Consider the following 12,528-nt stretch of genomic DNA (forward strand, 5'->3'; position numbering starts at 1 on the left):
ACCGCCTGATGGAACAACATTTCCTTCTTCAATATATATAGGGATTTCATGCATACCAATATTTATAGGTTTATTATTGATTATAATATTTACTCACCCTAATACTGGAATGACTATAAAGGAAGGATTTCAGAAAAATTCCTTGCATAAAACAGATTATAAACTCTGTCCAAATTTAACAGGACTGCCTCTCTGAGGCATACAAAAGGCTTCAGCATTATGAAATCTCTGGAAAACCCAACACTGGGAATTCCAAGGAGATGTCAGAATATATACAGGGAAAACAGATACAAGATGGGTCAGATAGAATTCCAGGGAAATTAATAGTTTCCCCCCCCCTTACCATACACAGGAATATATGCAAAAGACGGTGAGAAAATAGTTAGTACAAGTGACCGATATGTGAACTCCAGCAGCCTTAGTTTCATGGGAAAGAATAAAAAAAGTCACAGAAACTGTGGTTTCTACCAACAAGGCCTGAAAGAAAAATTGGTTATTGTAAGAGTTAATGGATGGGTGGACAAGCATAAAGACCCTCACTATAGATTGTTAAGGAAGTGTATCAAAAAATATTACTTACACAAAAAATATAAAAAATTAATTATATAATATATATAAAAAATATAAAAATTAATAACTTTAAATGAATTGACAATTATACAATGTAGTAATAAATATGGTAACAGACAGGTTAAGGTCATCATGGTCTGAGTAGGGATAAGAAATCAATTAACTATATGATTATTACTTAAACTTGTTAAAACTTGTAACCATATGAACTATATGATTGATGATGAAAATTGTACACTCTTGTAACTAGGGAAATTATCTCAGCTTGCTTGCTTGCTTGAAACATACATGATTCTGAAACTACAAAAATAAATCCAAGCAGCTGACAGTCAGTCAACCTGCTCCTGCCTATACCCACTTGTTGACTCAACTCATTTCACCAACTCTGTCCCTCCTGTCAGGTTCCAAGGACTCCGCGGAGGCTGGACCCCCACATGCCTCTTCTGTTTGTAGATTCTTTTGCTTGCCTAGGGATCCAATGATTTGGAATTTCCAAATGGAATAAGTCTCTGCTTATTCTCCCTTCATCCCTATGTCCTGATAAGTTGGGAATATGAACCCCATCACTCTGCAGAGATCCCAACCTTTCCCAAACCTGTGTCAACATTATTTACACCAGACAAGGATTTAGTGGTTACTGCATTTTCTATTACATCAAGGAGGGGAGACAGACTCATATGTAGCAACAGTAATTGTAAGCAATTGAAGAATACATCATTGGTAAGGAAACAACTGTTCAAGAAGCCAGCAAGGGAGAATAGGAACAGTTCCTTCCCTGAGTTCAGCTCTTCCCTAAAGAGAGAAGAAATCATCCACCAGCTGAACATAGCTTCAAGCTTTGGGCCAATCCTTCTTTAACAGGTAAGGGGAAAATGCAAAGTTCCCTCTGGCTACTCTAGAATTTTCCCAGAATGTCCCCATCAGTCAGGGGAGAGTAGAAAGAAAGGGTCACTTCTAAGTTTCTAGTTCTCTTTACATGCAAACAGAACTCAATATAGAGGAAGGGATTGGGGAGCAGGCACTAAAAGACCTAACCAGTCATTGGACTCTACCTGTTCTACCTCCAGTGAGGAATAAGTGGGGAATAAGAATGGATGCTCAAGTCAGCCTCTGGTTTTTCTCTCCCAGAAACCTCAAAAAGCCCAGTCTCAGTCATCCAAGTTCCAAAAACATCACCAACTGGCCAACTATGGGATAGCTTCTCCATGAGCCTACAGTGCTTATAACACAGGTGCTAGATTCATTTCAAGCACAAGCCTTCTGAGGTTTCCAAGTTCTTGTGGGTTTCTCTGTGGACCTTTCCAAGGTTTGGGGAATTTGGTGGGAGAAGCCACCAAGACATGACAGCCTCACACCTCCCTCCTCTCCTGCTTCTCCTGCCCCTAATCCTCCACTCCTGAGATCGCCTTTCCAGGAAGAGACTAGGCCTTGTGTGCTCTGGAAGAAAATCAGCCCACTCCACCCAGTCCAATAGAGCCAGAGGAATATTCCCTCAATCCTGAACCAGTGCCTCCTCCTTCTCCTCCCCTGCACATACCTTAAACAACCTTTGGGATGAGATTGAGGAATCATTTGGGTCCTTGTGGGGTGAAGGGCACCTCTGGAGGTCATTTCACACATTCTCCACCCCCCCGTCAGGTCATTTCATCCATTCTCCTGCCTCTGTGTAGGAAAACACATCAGGAATATTTGATGTTAAAGTTCTGGAAGAGAAGGAACAATGGGAAAAGTCAGACATAGATAAATACAAGCTTCAGACCACCCTCTGAGTCTGGATGAGGGCAAAAATCTACTTTTCTAGCCTCTTCCATCTTACCTAATATTTAGCCTCTATTCCCAGCTACAGAAAGAAGAGCAAGAAGAGGAAGAGCAAGAAGGGATATCCTTAACCTTCAGCTCTTTCCCTAGGTACACATAAGTATCCACAACTACCACTGCTTATTAATCACTCCCAATCCCGGTGTGGAAAGTCAGCCATATGGAATTTGGAGTCAGTCAAATAAACCAGGTTCAGATTCAGACTCTGATGCTGTGTAATCTTGAGCAAGATGCTTAATGTCTCTGTCTTGGTTTATGCCTATAAAATGAGGTGATGGGACCTGCTAAGGTCTCTTCCAGTTCTATTCTAGGATCCCACAAAAGGGAAAAAAGATCCCCAAAGAGGAACTCCATTGGAGTGGTCATTTCAGACCCTGTGGAAGGCAGCAGTGAGAGATTGCCAACCTCTTGTCCTGAGACTGGATAGGTACAAATCCTTGTAAAGGAGGGAAAGTCCAGCCAGTTGAGGGGGCCCTTGGGAGGACACTACGTCTCCTTTTCTGTCTTTCCTCCCCCAAGGCTGTTCTCATAGTCACAGGGGGATGGGGTATGAAAAAGTTCTGAGGGACCCACTTGAAGGACTGATAGGTGCAGAAAGCTGAAAAGAGAGTGGTTCAAATTGCCTGCAACTTAGTGGGTCCATTTACCTTCCTCTTTCTTCTTGATCTAATGGTATAGACTCTCCAGAGAGCTCATATCCACCTAGATCTTTACAGGGTCTTGGGTTCATTAGAATGTATGCTTCTTGAGGGCAGGAACTGTGAGAGATTAGGGGCTTGTTTGTTTCCCTTACTGTAGATCGTTAGCACATATTAAATGTTTAATAAATTATTAACTGACTTGACTATGTTTGCCATCCTCTTCTATGGCCCCCCAGTCCTGGCTACATTCCATTCCTACTGGGACCACAATATTTCCCCAACCCAGCTAGGAAACATTTGTTTGAGGCCTTTGTACCTCTCCCAGGCCTATCTGCCAATTCACACAATCTACTCCCCCCCATTTTGCCCCTTTTTCCCTTCCCCTCCCCCCTAGCTACTTTGATCTATTGGGCAAGGCGATGGCTGAATCCCTCCTTGCTTATTTATTCATGGTGAACTAACCTAGAGTTCTAGCAAAGAGAAGTGGCTTAATTGGAACCAGCTGCTGAGGTTTCAGTGGCATGGAAACTTCAGATGGCTTTACTCTAAAGGCAGGGTCACCCCAAACAGGAAAGGGCTGGGAGAAAGCTTGTCTCTTGGGTTTCTCAGAGATTTGAAGAGGAAAGAACAGTTCCATGACTTAAACATATAAGGAGATTTGATTTCCCCCTCTCCATAGCTAGTATAGTCACAGAATAATAACGATACTTACATACATATATTATATACTAGATATTTTACAATTATTACCTCATTTGATTCTCATGACAACTCTGCAAGCTAGATGCTATTATTATCCTTATTTTACAGATAAGGAAACTGGGACCAACAGAAATTAAATGACTTGCCTAGGGTCACACAGCTGGGAAATCTCTGAGGTCAAATTTGAACTAATATCTTCCTGATACCTGGAGGCAGATAGGAGGATCAGTGGAGGATCAGTGGAAGATCTGATTTCAAATCCAACCTCAGACACTTTCTAGCTGTGTGATCCTGGGCAAGTTACTTAACATATGTTTGCCTTAACCTACTGGAGAAGAAAATGGGGGACTACCCCAGTATCTTTTCCAAGAAAACTCCATGAATAGTAGGATCCATGAGATCACCAAGAGTTGGCATGATTGAACAACACCACCAGTTTTCTGCTTCCAGACTCAGTGCGTCCTCCATTGAGCCACCTAGCTATCTCTAGAAAGCAACAAGTAGATAATAAAGAATCCGTATTAAGTTGTTACTACTTGGTCATCTTTTTTATTGTTGTTCAGTTATGTCCAATTCTCTGTGACCCCATTTGGGGTTTTCTTGGCAGAAATACTGAAATGATTTTCTATGTCCTCATTTGACAGATGAGGAAACTGAGACAAACAGGGTTAAGTGACTTGCTCAGGATCATACACCTAAAAAGCATCTTGAGGCTGGATTTGAACTCAAGAAGAGTTTTCATGACTCCAGGCTGGGTACTCTGCCCAGTCAACCCTTTACAAATTGGGACTATCTTGCTTTTATAGAATTTAAGAAAGTCTGACTATTGAACAGGGCTACAGTTTGCCAACATCCTTTTTAAAATGTGGAGCTCAGGACTCCCCACAGTTGTCCAGACATGCTTCAGTAAGCAGAAGTTACAATGGTACCATTATCATATCCCCTGTTGTGTTTGGTTTGTTGCCTAATTTGTCACCCTGTGGATTCAGATTGGCTTCACAGGTAACTGAATCCTCCAGGCCATTTTAACCAATTCTTCTTCCCAGTCTTGTACTTGTGCTGCAATTGTTGGTTTGTTTTAAGCATAGAACTTGATATTTATCTCTACTGAATTTCATCATGGTGAATTTTGTCCTCATTCTAAGCTATGGAAATCTTTTCAGAGACTAATTTTGTAATTCATTATATAGGCATCTCTTCCAGTGGCATGTCACAGCAAACTTCATAAAAATAATCTCTATTTCTTCATCTAAGCCTTGATAAAAATAGGTCAAGGAATAACCTTTCTTCAATTTATAGGAGAAATGGAGGCAAAAGGAGGGGAAGAAATTTGTCCAAGGTAACATAGACAGTAAAAATGATCAAGGCAAATTTTGAAGCCAGTTTCTCTGACTCCAGATTCAGTGTTCTGGGTCTATACTCCATGATGTTATGTGAAAAAGCATAAAATTCAATTAAATTATTACTTCTAACTTCATACTTACACTATGCTAGATACAGAGAATACCAAGATAAAGAAAAAAAGCAGCTTACTTTGTATGAGCAGATGTAATATATAAATGGATCAGTAAATTATAAGATTGCGCAGCTAGGTGGCACTGCAGTGGACAGAAGCACCAGACCTGAAATCAGGAAGACTAATCTTGAATTCAAATTTAGCCTCAGACACATAGTGACTGTGTGAACCTGGGTAAGTCACTTTACATCCTTTGCTTCAGTTTCTTCATCTATTAAAAAACTGGATAATGAAATGGCAAACAACTCCAGTATTTTTGCCAAGAAAAGCCTAAGAGAGGTCAGAAAGAGTTGAGTACAGAATTAAGAGTCAGGAGATCTGGGTTCTCATCTGTCTCTTCCAATAACTTGGTGTGTGAACTCACACAAATCACTTCCCATTACTGAGCCTCAGTTTCCTCCTCTGTTAAATAAAGAGATTGATCTAGATGATTTCTGAAGTTCTTTATTACTCTGATATTCTCTTGTCCTTTGTATAACATTGACAAGTTGGGGAGCATGATCAGGGATGTTGGTTTAATCAACTGTTTGCCCCTCACCCTTCTACAGAATCATTGCCCAGTTGATCTTTCTGATATAAATGCTCCTTATCCACTCAGAGAAGCAGTAGCAAAGGTTCAGTCATTCTTTTAGCCTTTAGTTAACTGTGAGCCCATCACAAGAGATTGTATTTCTGACAAAATAGATCTGTCTCAATCTCTTCTCTGGGGTATTTCCCCCTCAGCTGTCTCCTTCCAGTGGTATTCTCAATAAGGATGCCTTGCTGGGAAAGATTCACAAAGACAAAGCAAAGAAAAATTACCTAGAAGAAAAGGCTTCAGGCCATCATGAGGAAGCTTGAGGGGCAAAAGGAGTCACACAACTATTCCATGGGGTTTGTAGCTGGGTCCACAACACAGCTTTTGTCTAGAAACACCTTGTGTCCAATTGACAAGATAATAGTATTTATAAAATTTATAAAATATTTTAAGGTTTGCAAAGCATGTTAGTTAACTCATTTGATCCTTACAATCAAAGCCCTAGGAGTTAGGGCTTATTATTATCAACATTTTATAGTTGAAGAAACTGAAGCAGAGTGATGTAATTTGCATGGGGCCACATAGCCAGTAAATGAGTTGAATCTGAACTCAAATCTTCCTGATTCCAGGCTAAACACTTTATGCACTATGGCTTCCTCTGGCAGCCTCTCTTTCTCTCTCTCTCAGTCTGTCTGCCTGTCTCTGACTACGTCTGTCTGTTTCTCCATCTGTCTTTCTCTTTCTCTCTAACTCTCTCTGTTACTTCTATCTACACTTATACTCTCCCAACTCCAGGTGGCTTCCTTTAATTCTCTTCTCAGGAGCTAGCTTCTTCTTTGAGCCTATCTCCTTGCTGACTTTTAAAGGTCCCCATAAGGCAGGGTCTAGCATTCTTCATCCTAAACTTCCTTTCTCAGTGCCTCAAGGGACACATTTACACCTTGTAAAAGGATCAACTGGCCTGGCCACATTTTTACTGGGAGTTTCATACCTCATTATCCAGCCCCTTTTCCGTGATTAAGTTTGTAAAAGACCAACTCACAGATGTTTTGATGTAAAGGAGTCTCACTGGAGCTACGGGGAACCCAACTATTATTGGTACCATTTTGTCCCTCTTCAGGGCTATGAGATTTTGGGGGGAAGGAGATCTAAAGAATGAGGGTACCCAGAAGTCAGAAAAAGTGTGATGTGCAGTGCTAAGAACAAACCTAGGGATTGAGGACTTCTCTGCCTTCCAAAAGTACTAAGAAAGAAAGAGTACAGGAGGTAAGGAAAATGCCTTGGCTATCACCATGGACTTTCACATGTCCCTAGTTTTCTCATTACCCTAACATTGGTTATTTTCTTAGTTTATCTGTGTCCAAGATAAGAATCCAAGGGAATAAAGGGTATTTATGACCCCTTCCAAGAGGGGGTATAAGCTAATTGAACCCTCAGCACTATAGAAGAAAGGACAGAAAACAATCTCCACATGCTCAAGAACTGATCTCAAGAGCAAATACCCAGGAAGAAATCATCTGAAGTTCTGAAAGTCACTCACTCCTTTAGACTTTATCCATGCATATTGGTAGACCCTGATATGTGTGTGCACGCACGTGTGTGTGTGTGTGTGTGTGTGTGTGTGTGTGTGTGTGTGTGGTGCAAATACAAACAGTTTTTCTTTCCCTCCACTTTGGGAAATGGGGTGTTCTCAGGTCTAAGAAAGAAAGAGAGAGAGAGTGACTGGGATAAAAGATAGCCAAACAAGAATCAGTCATTGAAAGGAAGAGATAGGAGTAAAGGAGGCAAGGAAGAGGAAGAGAGAAAAAAAGAAGAGAAAAAGGATAATGAGGAAGGAGAAGAGGAGGTAGAAGAGAAGGGAAAAGGTAGGAAGCAGAGATGAAAGAAAAGAGAAAAAGCAGGAAGAAGAGTTGGGGATAGGAGAAAGAAAAAAGAAGGAAAAGAGAAAGAAGAGAAGGAAGGAGAAGAAAGAAGAGATGATGAACAAAAAAGGATAAAAAATGGAATATGGAAAAGAACAATAAAAAAGAGTGAATAAAAAGATGATATGCTTCGATGGCAAAGCAATATTTTCTATCTTAAAGCTACGTTGCCAGCAAGGGTGGGAGTCAGCAGGAGGGAGAGGCTCCAAGTATGCAAAATCTGTGACTTCTTAAAGATAGGTTGATAGTCTTTCCTACCCCAAACTTCCCTATTTATGTCTAAGGCACTATCATTCTTCCAGTCTCTCAAGTTTGTAATGTTGGTATTATCCTGTACTCCTCTACTCTTCCTCACTACACATATCAAATCAATTGCCAAAACTTTCCATTTCTACCTTTACATTTTTTGTATCCCCTCTCTCCACTCACACACCTACTCCCCTAGTTCAAGCCCTCATATTCTCTGGCCTAGATTGTTGTAACTGCCTACAAATTGGCATCTCTGTTTCAAGTCTCTCCTCAATACTGTCTATCTTCAACAAATCTAGCAAAGTTATCTGACCATTTCAGCCCTGCACCCCAGATTCCAAAATTGGAGAGTTAGCAGGGACCTCGGCCGCCATCTAGTCCAACTCATACAAAAAGTATCTCCACAATAACATACGCAGTGAATGATCATCCAGCCTTTGCTTAGACCTTCAAGGCGGGAAACTCACTGCCTCTTAAGGTGTCCCTCCAACTTTGGGGAAACACTCTCAGAAAGGAAACTTTTCCTGATTTCTCCTAATGGGGAAGACAGCATGTGTATGTGTGTGTGTGTGTGTGTGTGTGTGTGCACGCAGAAGTCAAAATCTGCCCCTTGGTACCTCCCCACCTCGCTCCTGGTTCTGCCCTCTGGAACAAATAGAACAAACCTGGCCCTTCTTCTATACACCAGGTATTCAAATACTCAAAGACAGCTCTCATGCTCCCCTTGAGTTTTCTCTCCTTCAGACTCAACATGCCCATCTCCTTGGGATGATCTTCCTATGGCACGAATTCAAGGTCATTGCCTATTGTGGCTTCCCTTCTCTGAACACTCCCCAGCTTACCAGTGTCCCTATTAAACCAAAAACGGAGCACTCCAGATGAGGTCTGGTAAGGTCAGTGGGACAATCTCCTCCCTGTTCCTAGAAGCTTAGCCTCTCTTAGTACAACCCAGGTTTGCATTACGTTTTTTGGCTTCCACATCACATGGCTAACACAGCCCACTAAAACCTCTAGATCTTTGACAGAACAACTGCTGTCTATCCATGTCTCTCCACTATTATACTTGTGACAGACTTTTCTGTGCTCCAGTACCAGTTTTTATTTTTATTCAGGCTAATTTTCATCTTGTTAGACCCAGTCCAACACTCTGGCCAATCATGATCCTTCTGGATTCTAACTATGGCAGACTCTGTGTCAGCTCTCCCTTCCAGCTTGGTGTCATCTACAATTTTGACGAACTCACCATCTTTGACTTTATCCAAGGCACTGATAAAATGTTCAGTAACACATGACCAAGCACAAATCCACTGAAGATCACTAGCATGAGTCCAGTTGGTCAAAGAATCCAGATTATTGTCTCATTGTCTCTCCAAGTTCTCCCAAAGCTTTGAATGAGATACTTGATCAAAGGTTCTGCTAAAATCTAACCAAATGACATCCCCAGAATTCCTCCCATCTATTTGTTTAGGAATCCTGTCAAAAATGGAAATGAAATTAGCCTAGCATGGACTATGCTTGATGAAGCCAGGCTGGCTCTCTGTGATTACTGCTTCCCTTTCCAGATATCTCCCAACTATCTCATTAGTAGTCCTCCCTAGATTTACCTAGAAATCAAAGTCCAGCACATAGACCCATAGGTTGCAGTCTGATCTCTTCTGTTTTTAGAAAAACCTTCAGTCTTGTTGTTCCTCTTCTGGTCTCCACACTCTCAAAGATCCCCAAGAGATCCCTCAGTGATCCTATCTGCCAGTTCTTTTAGTCCCTGAGAAAGTCATCCATCTGGGCTAGATGATTCAATGCCTCCAGGGCAGCTCAGTAGGGGCTCTCTCACCATCTCCTTACCTGCCTTGGCTATCAGCTCCCTGTGAGTTATGTTTGCTCTGTCATTTCCAGTATATGTTAAGCAACTCTGCCTTCTTTCTGTTGTCAGTTACCATTGTCACTCAATAAACTCCAATTCCCCAATAAACTGTATTTGATCCCCATTTCCTTTGGGATAAAATGTAAACTCCTCTGTTTAACTTTTCTAGTCCTTCAAAATCTGGCCACAGGTTCTCATTACAGTCCTGTTTCACACAACTCTACCATTCAGTCAAACAGATTCCTCTCTGTTCCCCATCCAGGACACTCCATGTTCCATGGTTCAGCCTTTGTATTAACCATCCTCCAACCCTACACTAGATTTGACATCCTTTCCCTCTTTACTTTCCAAAATATCCTGGTCTGCCTTCAAAACCAAGTTCAAGCCCCAGCTTCCACATGATCCCCCAACTGCTAGTGTCTTCTCCTCCAAACTCCATTGTATTTGTACTTGTGCTTCTCCACATTCATTTGTATTCATTCTCTTTCTATTTATCCTGTGCATGCATCACATGTGTACATGCATGCACACATACACACACATACATATGCTGTCTTCCCCATTAGGAGAAGCTGAGTAAACTTTTGAGAGCAGGAATTAAACTGGTCTTTGTATTTGTATTTTAGAGCTAGCAGAGCATTTAGCACAGAGTAGGAGACATTTAATGAATGCCTGTGGAAGGATGAATGGATGGATAGGTGAATGGATGATAGATGAATGGATAGATAGATGGATGGATGCAAGGATAGGTGGGTGAGTAGGTGGATGGATGGATGATGGATGGATGGATGGATGGATGGATGGATGGATGGATGGATGGGACAGATGGACAATGAGAAAGGAGCTGTTAGATCTTATAGGAGAAGAAGGAAGTTTGAACTAGGAATTCTTACTAGTCTCATCTAGCATAGAGATGGGAACCCCCAGCTTCTTTCCCCTTCCTTAAAGGTCTCCCATTCACACGTGATTATTGGGAACTAAAGACATAGCTAGTGGGGATAGAGATAGCAGGGGTTTAAGATGAAAATTATGGGAGTATCGCTGTCATTGATAATCACTGACCAGATGGTGCCCCAAACTTTGCCAGTAGTGCTGCTACCAGTAACCAGTCCATGCCCCTGATGAGGAAGGTTAGCTTAATGGTCATAGCACGATTGTAATGAAGTCTGGTTTGTAAATTTGTTATGAACATGGAATAACTAACTTGGTTCTGTTTCAAGATTTAGATTAAAACTTAACCCTGACTGTAGAGTGGATCCCTAACCTCCACCTCATACCTGTATGCTAAAGAGATTAATCAGGCAGCTATAGGAAGGATAGACTGAAAAGTTGAAAAGAAAGAAAAACCAATGCAGAAGATCTTTCAATAGTCCAGACAAGAGCTGATGAGGGATTGAACTAGAGTAGTAAGAATGTCAATAGAGAGAGGGGGACAGATTCAAAAGACATTAGATTCAAAAGATGTTGTAGGGCAGAACGGACAGAACTTGACAACTGATTGCATACAGGGAAATAGAGGGAAGAGGCAATGATGATTCCAAAGTTAAAAACCTGGACAAATTGGATAGTGGCTCCCTCAGTAAGAACAGGAAATTTGGAGGAGGGGCAGATTTATAAGGGAAGCATAATGAGTTTTGAACATGTTATTTGAGATAATTATGCATACTGGAAGAGCTGTCTAGCAGTTGGTAACACTGGATTGCAGTTTGTCTAGGGATGAATATATAGATATAGAGTTATCAGTACAGAAATGATAATAAAATCTATGAGAGGTATGAAGAAATACCCAAGTGATAAGGTATCAAGAGAGAAGAGGGCCCAGGACAAATCCATGGTTGGGGGCAAGATATGAATAACTCAGCACAAGACACTGAACATGTAGGAAGAGTACAAGGAGAGCCCAGTGTCATGGAAGCCAAATGAAGAGAGAATGTCCAGGAGAAGAGGGTGATCAACAGCATCAAAGTTAAAAGGTAGATGACTTAGAAAAGGTCATTCAATCTAACAATTAAGAGATCATGAGTAAATCACTGGGAAGTTTCATTTGAATGATGAAGTTGGAAGCCAAACTACATGAAGTTTAGAAGAAAATTGGAGGAAAGGAAATAGAAGCAGTGAATTTAAAGGGGCTTTTTTAGGAATTTGACCATGAATAGGAACACGATATGATAAGAGGTGGTGGCAGGGTCAAGTGAAACTTTTTAAAGCATGTGTTGGGGGAAACCTAAACATGTTTGTAGGCATCAGGGTTGGTGCCAGGAGACATGGAAAGGACTTTGTAGGCATCAGGGTTGGTGCCAGGAGACATGGAAAGGACAAAGGTGAAAGAGAGTGTTAAGTCCTATTACAGCCCTGGGCAATCAATTGCCTCTTGGCCCATCTTGTGGATGCAAAACTCTGAAATACTTAATAGTCCCTGAGTTAACTTGATGACTGCACCTAGAATGTGCCCTGCTGTCTGGAGACTGATACAGGGGAGGTGAGTTCAACCTAAAATTTAGACCATGAATAAACTTTGAGACCTTTGTTCTTTGTATGAATTTATGACCACTGGCACAGGCAAGAGTTTCTCAGGGTCCATTTGAGACCATAAAGAACAGGCCCTTTTCATGATGAGAATAGACCCAAAGTTAGCCATGAGATGAGTCTACTTCCCTTTCAACTAATTTTAATGGTCCAAAATCCCAAATCATGGAAATGGAAATGGAGATAACAGATAACACTATGTTCCC

Source organism: Macrotis lagotis, chromosome X, assembly GCF_037893015.1.
Source record: "Macrotis lagotis isolate mMagLag1 chromosome X, bilby.v1.9.chrom.fasta, whole genome shotgun sequence".
Taxonomy (NCBI): Eukaryota; Metazoa; Chordata; class Mammalia; order Peramelemorphia; family Peramelidae; genus Macrotis; species Macrotis lagotis.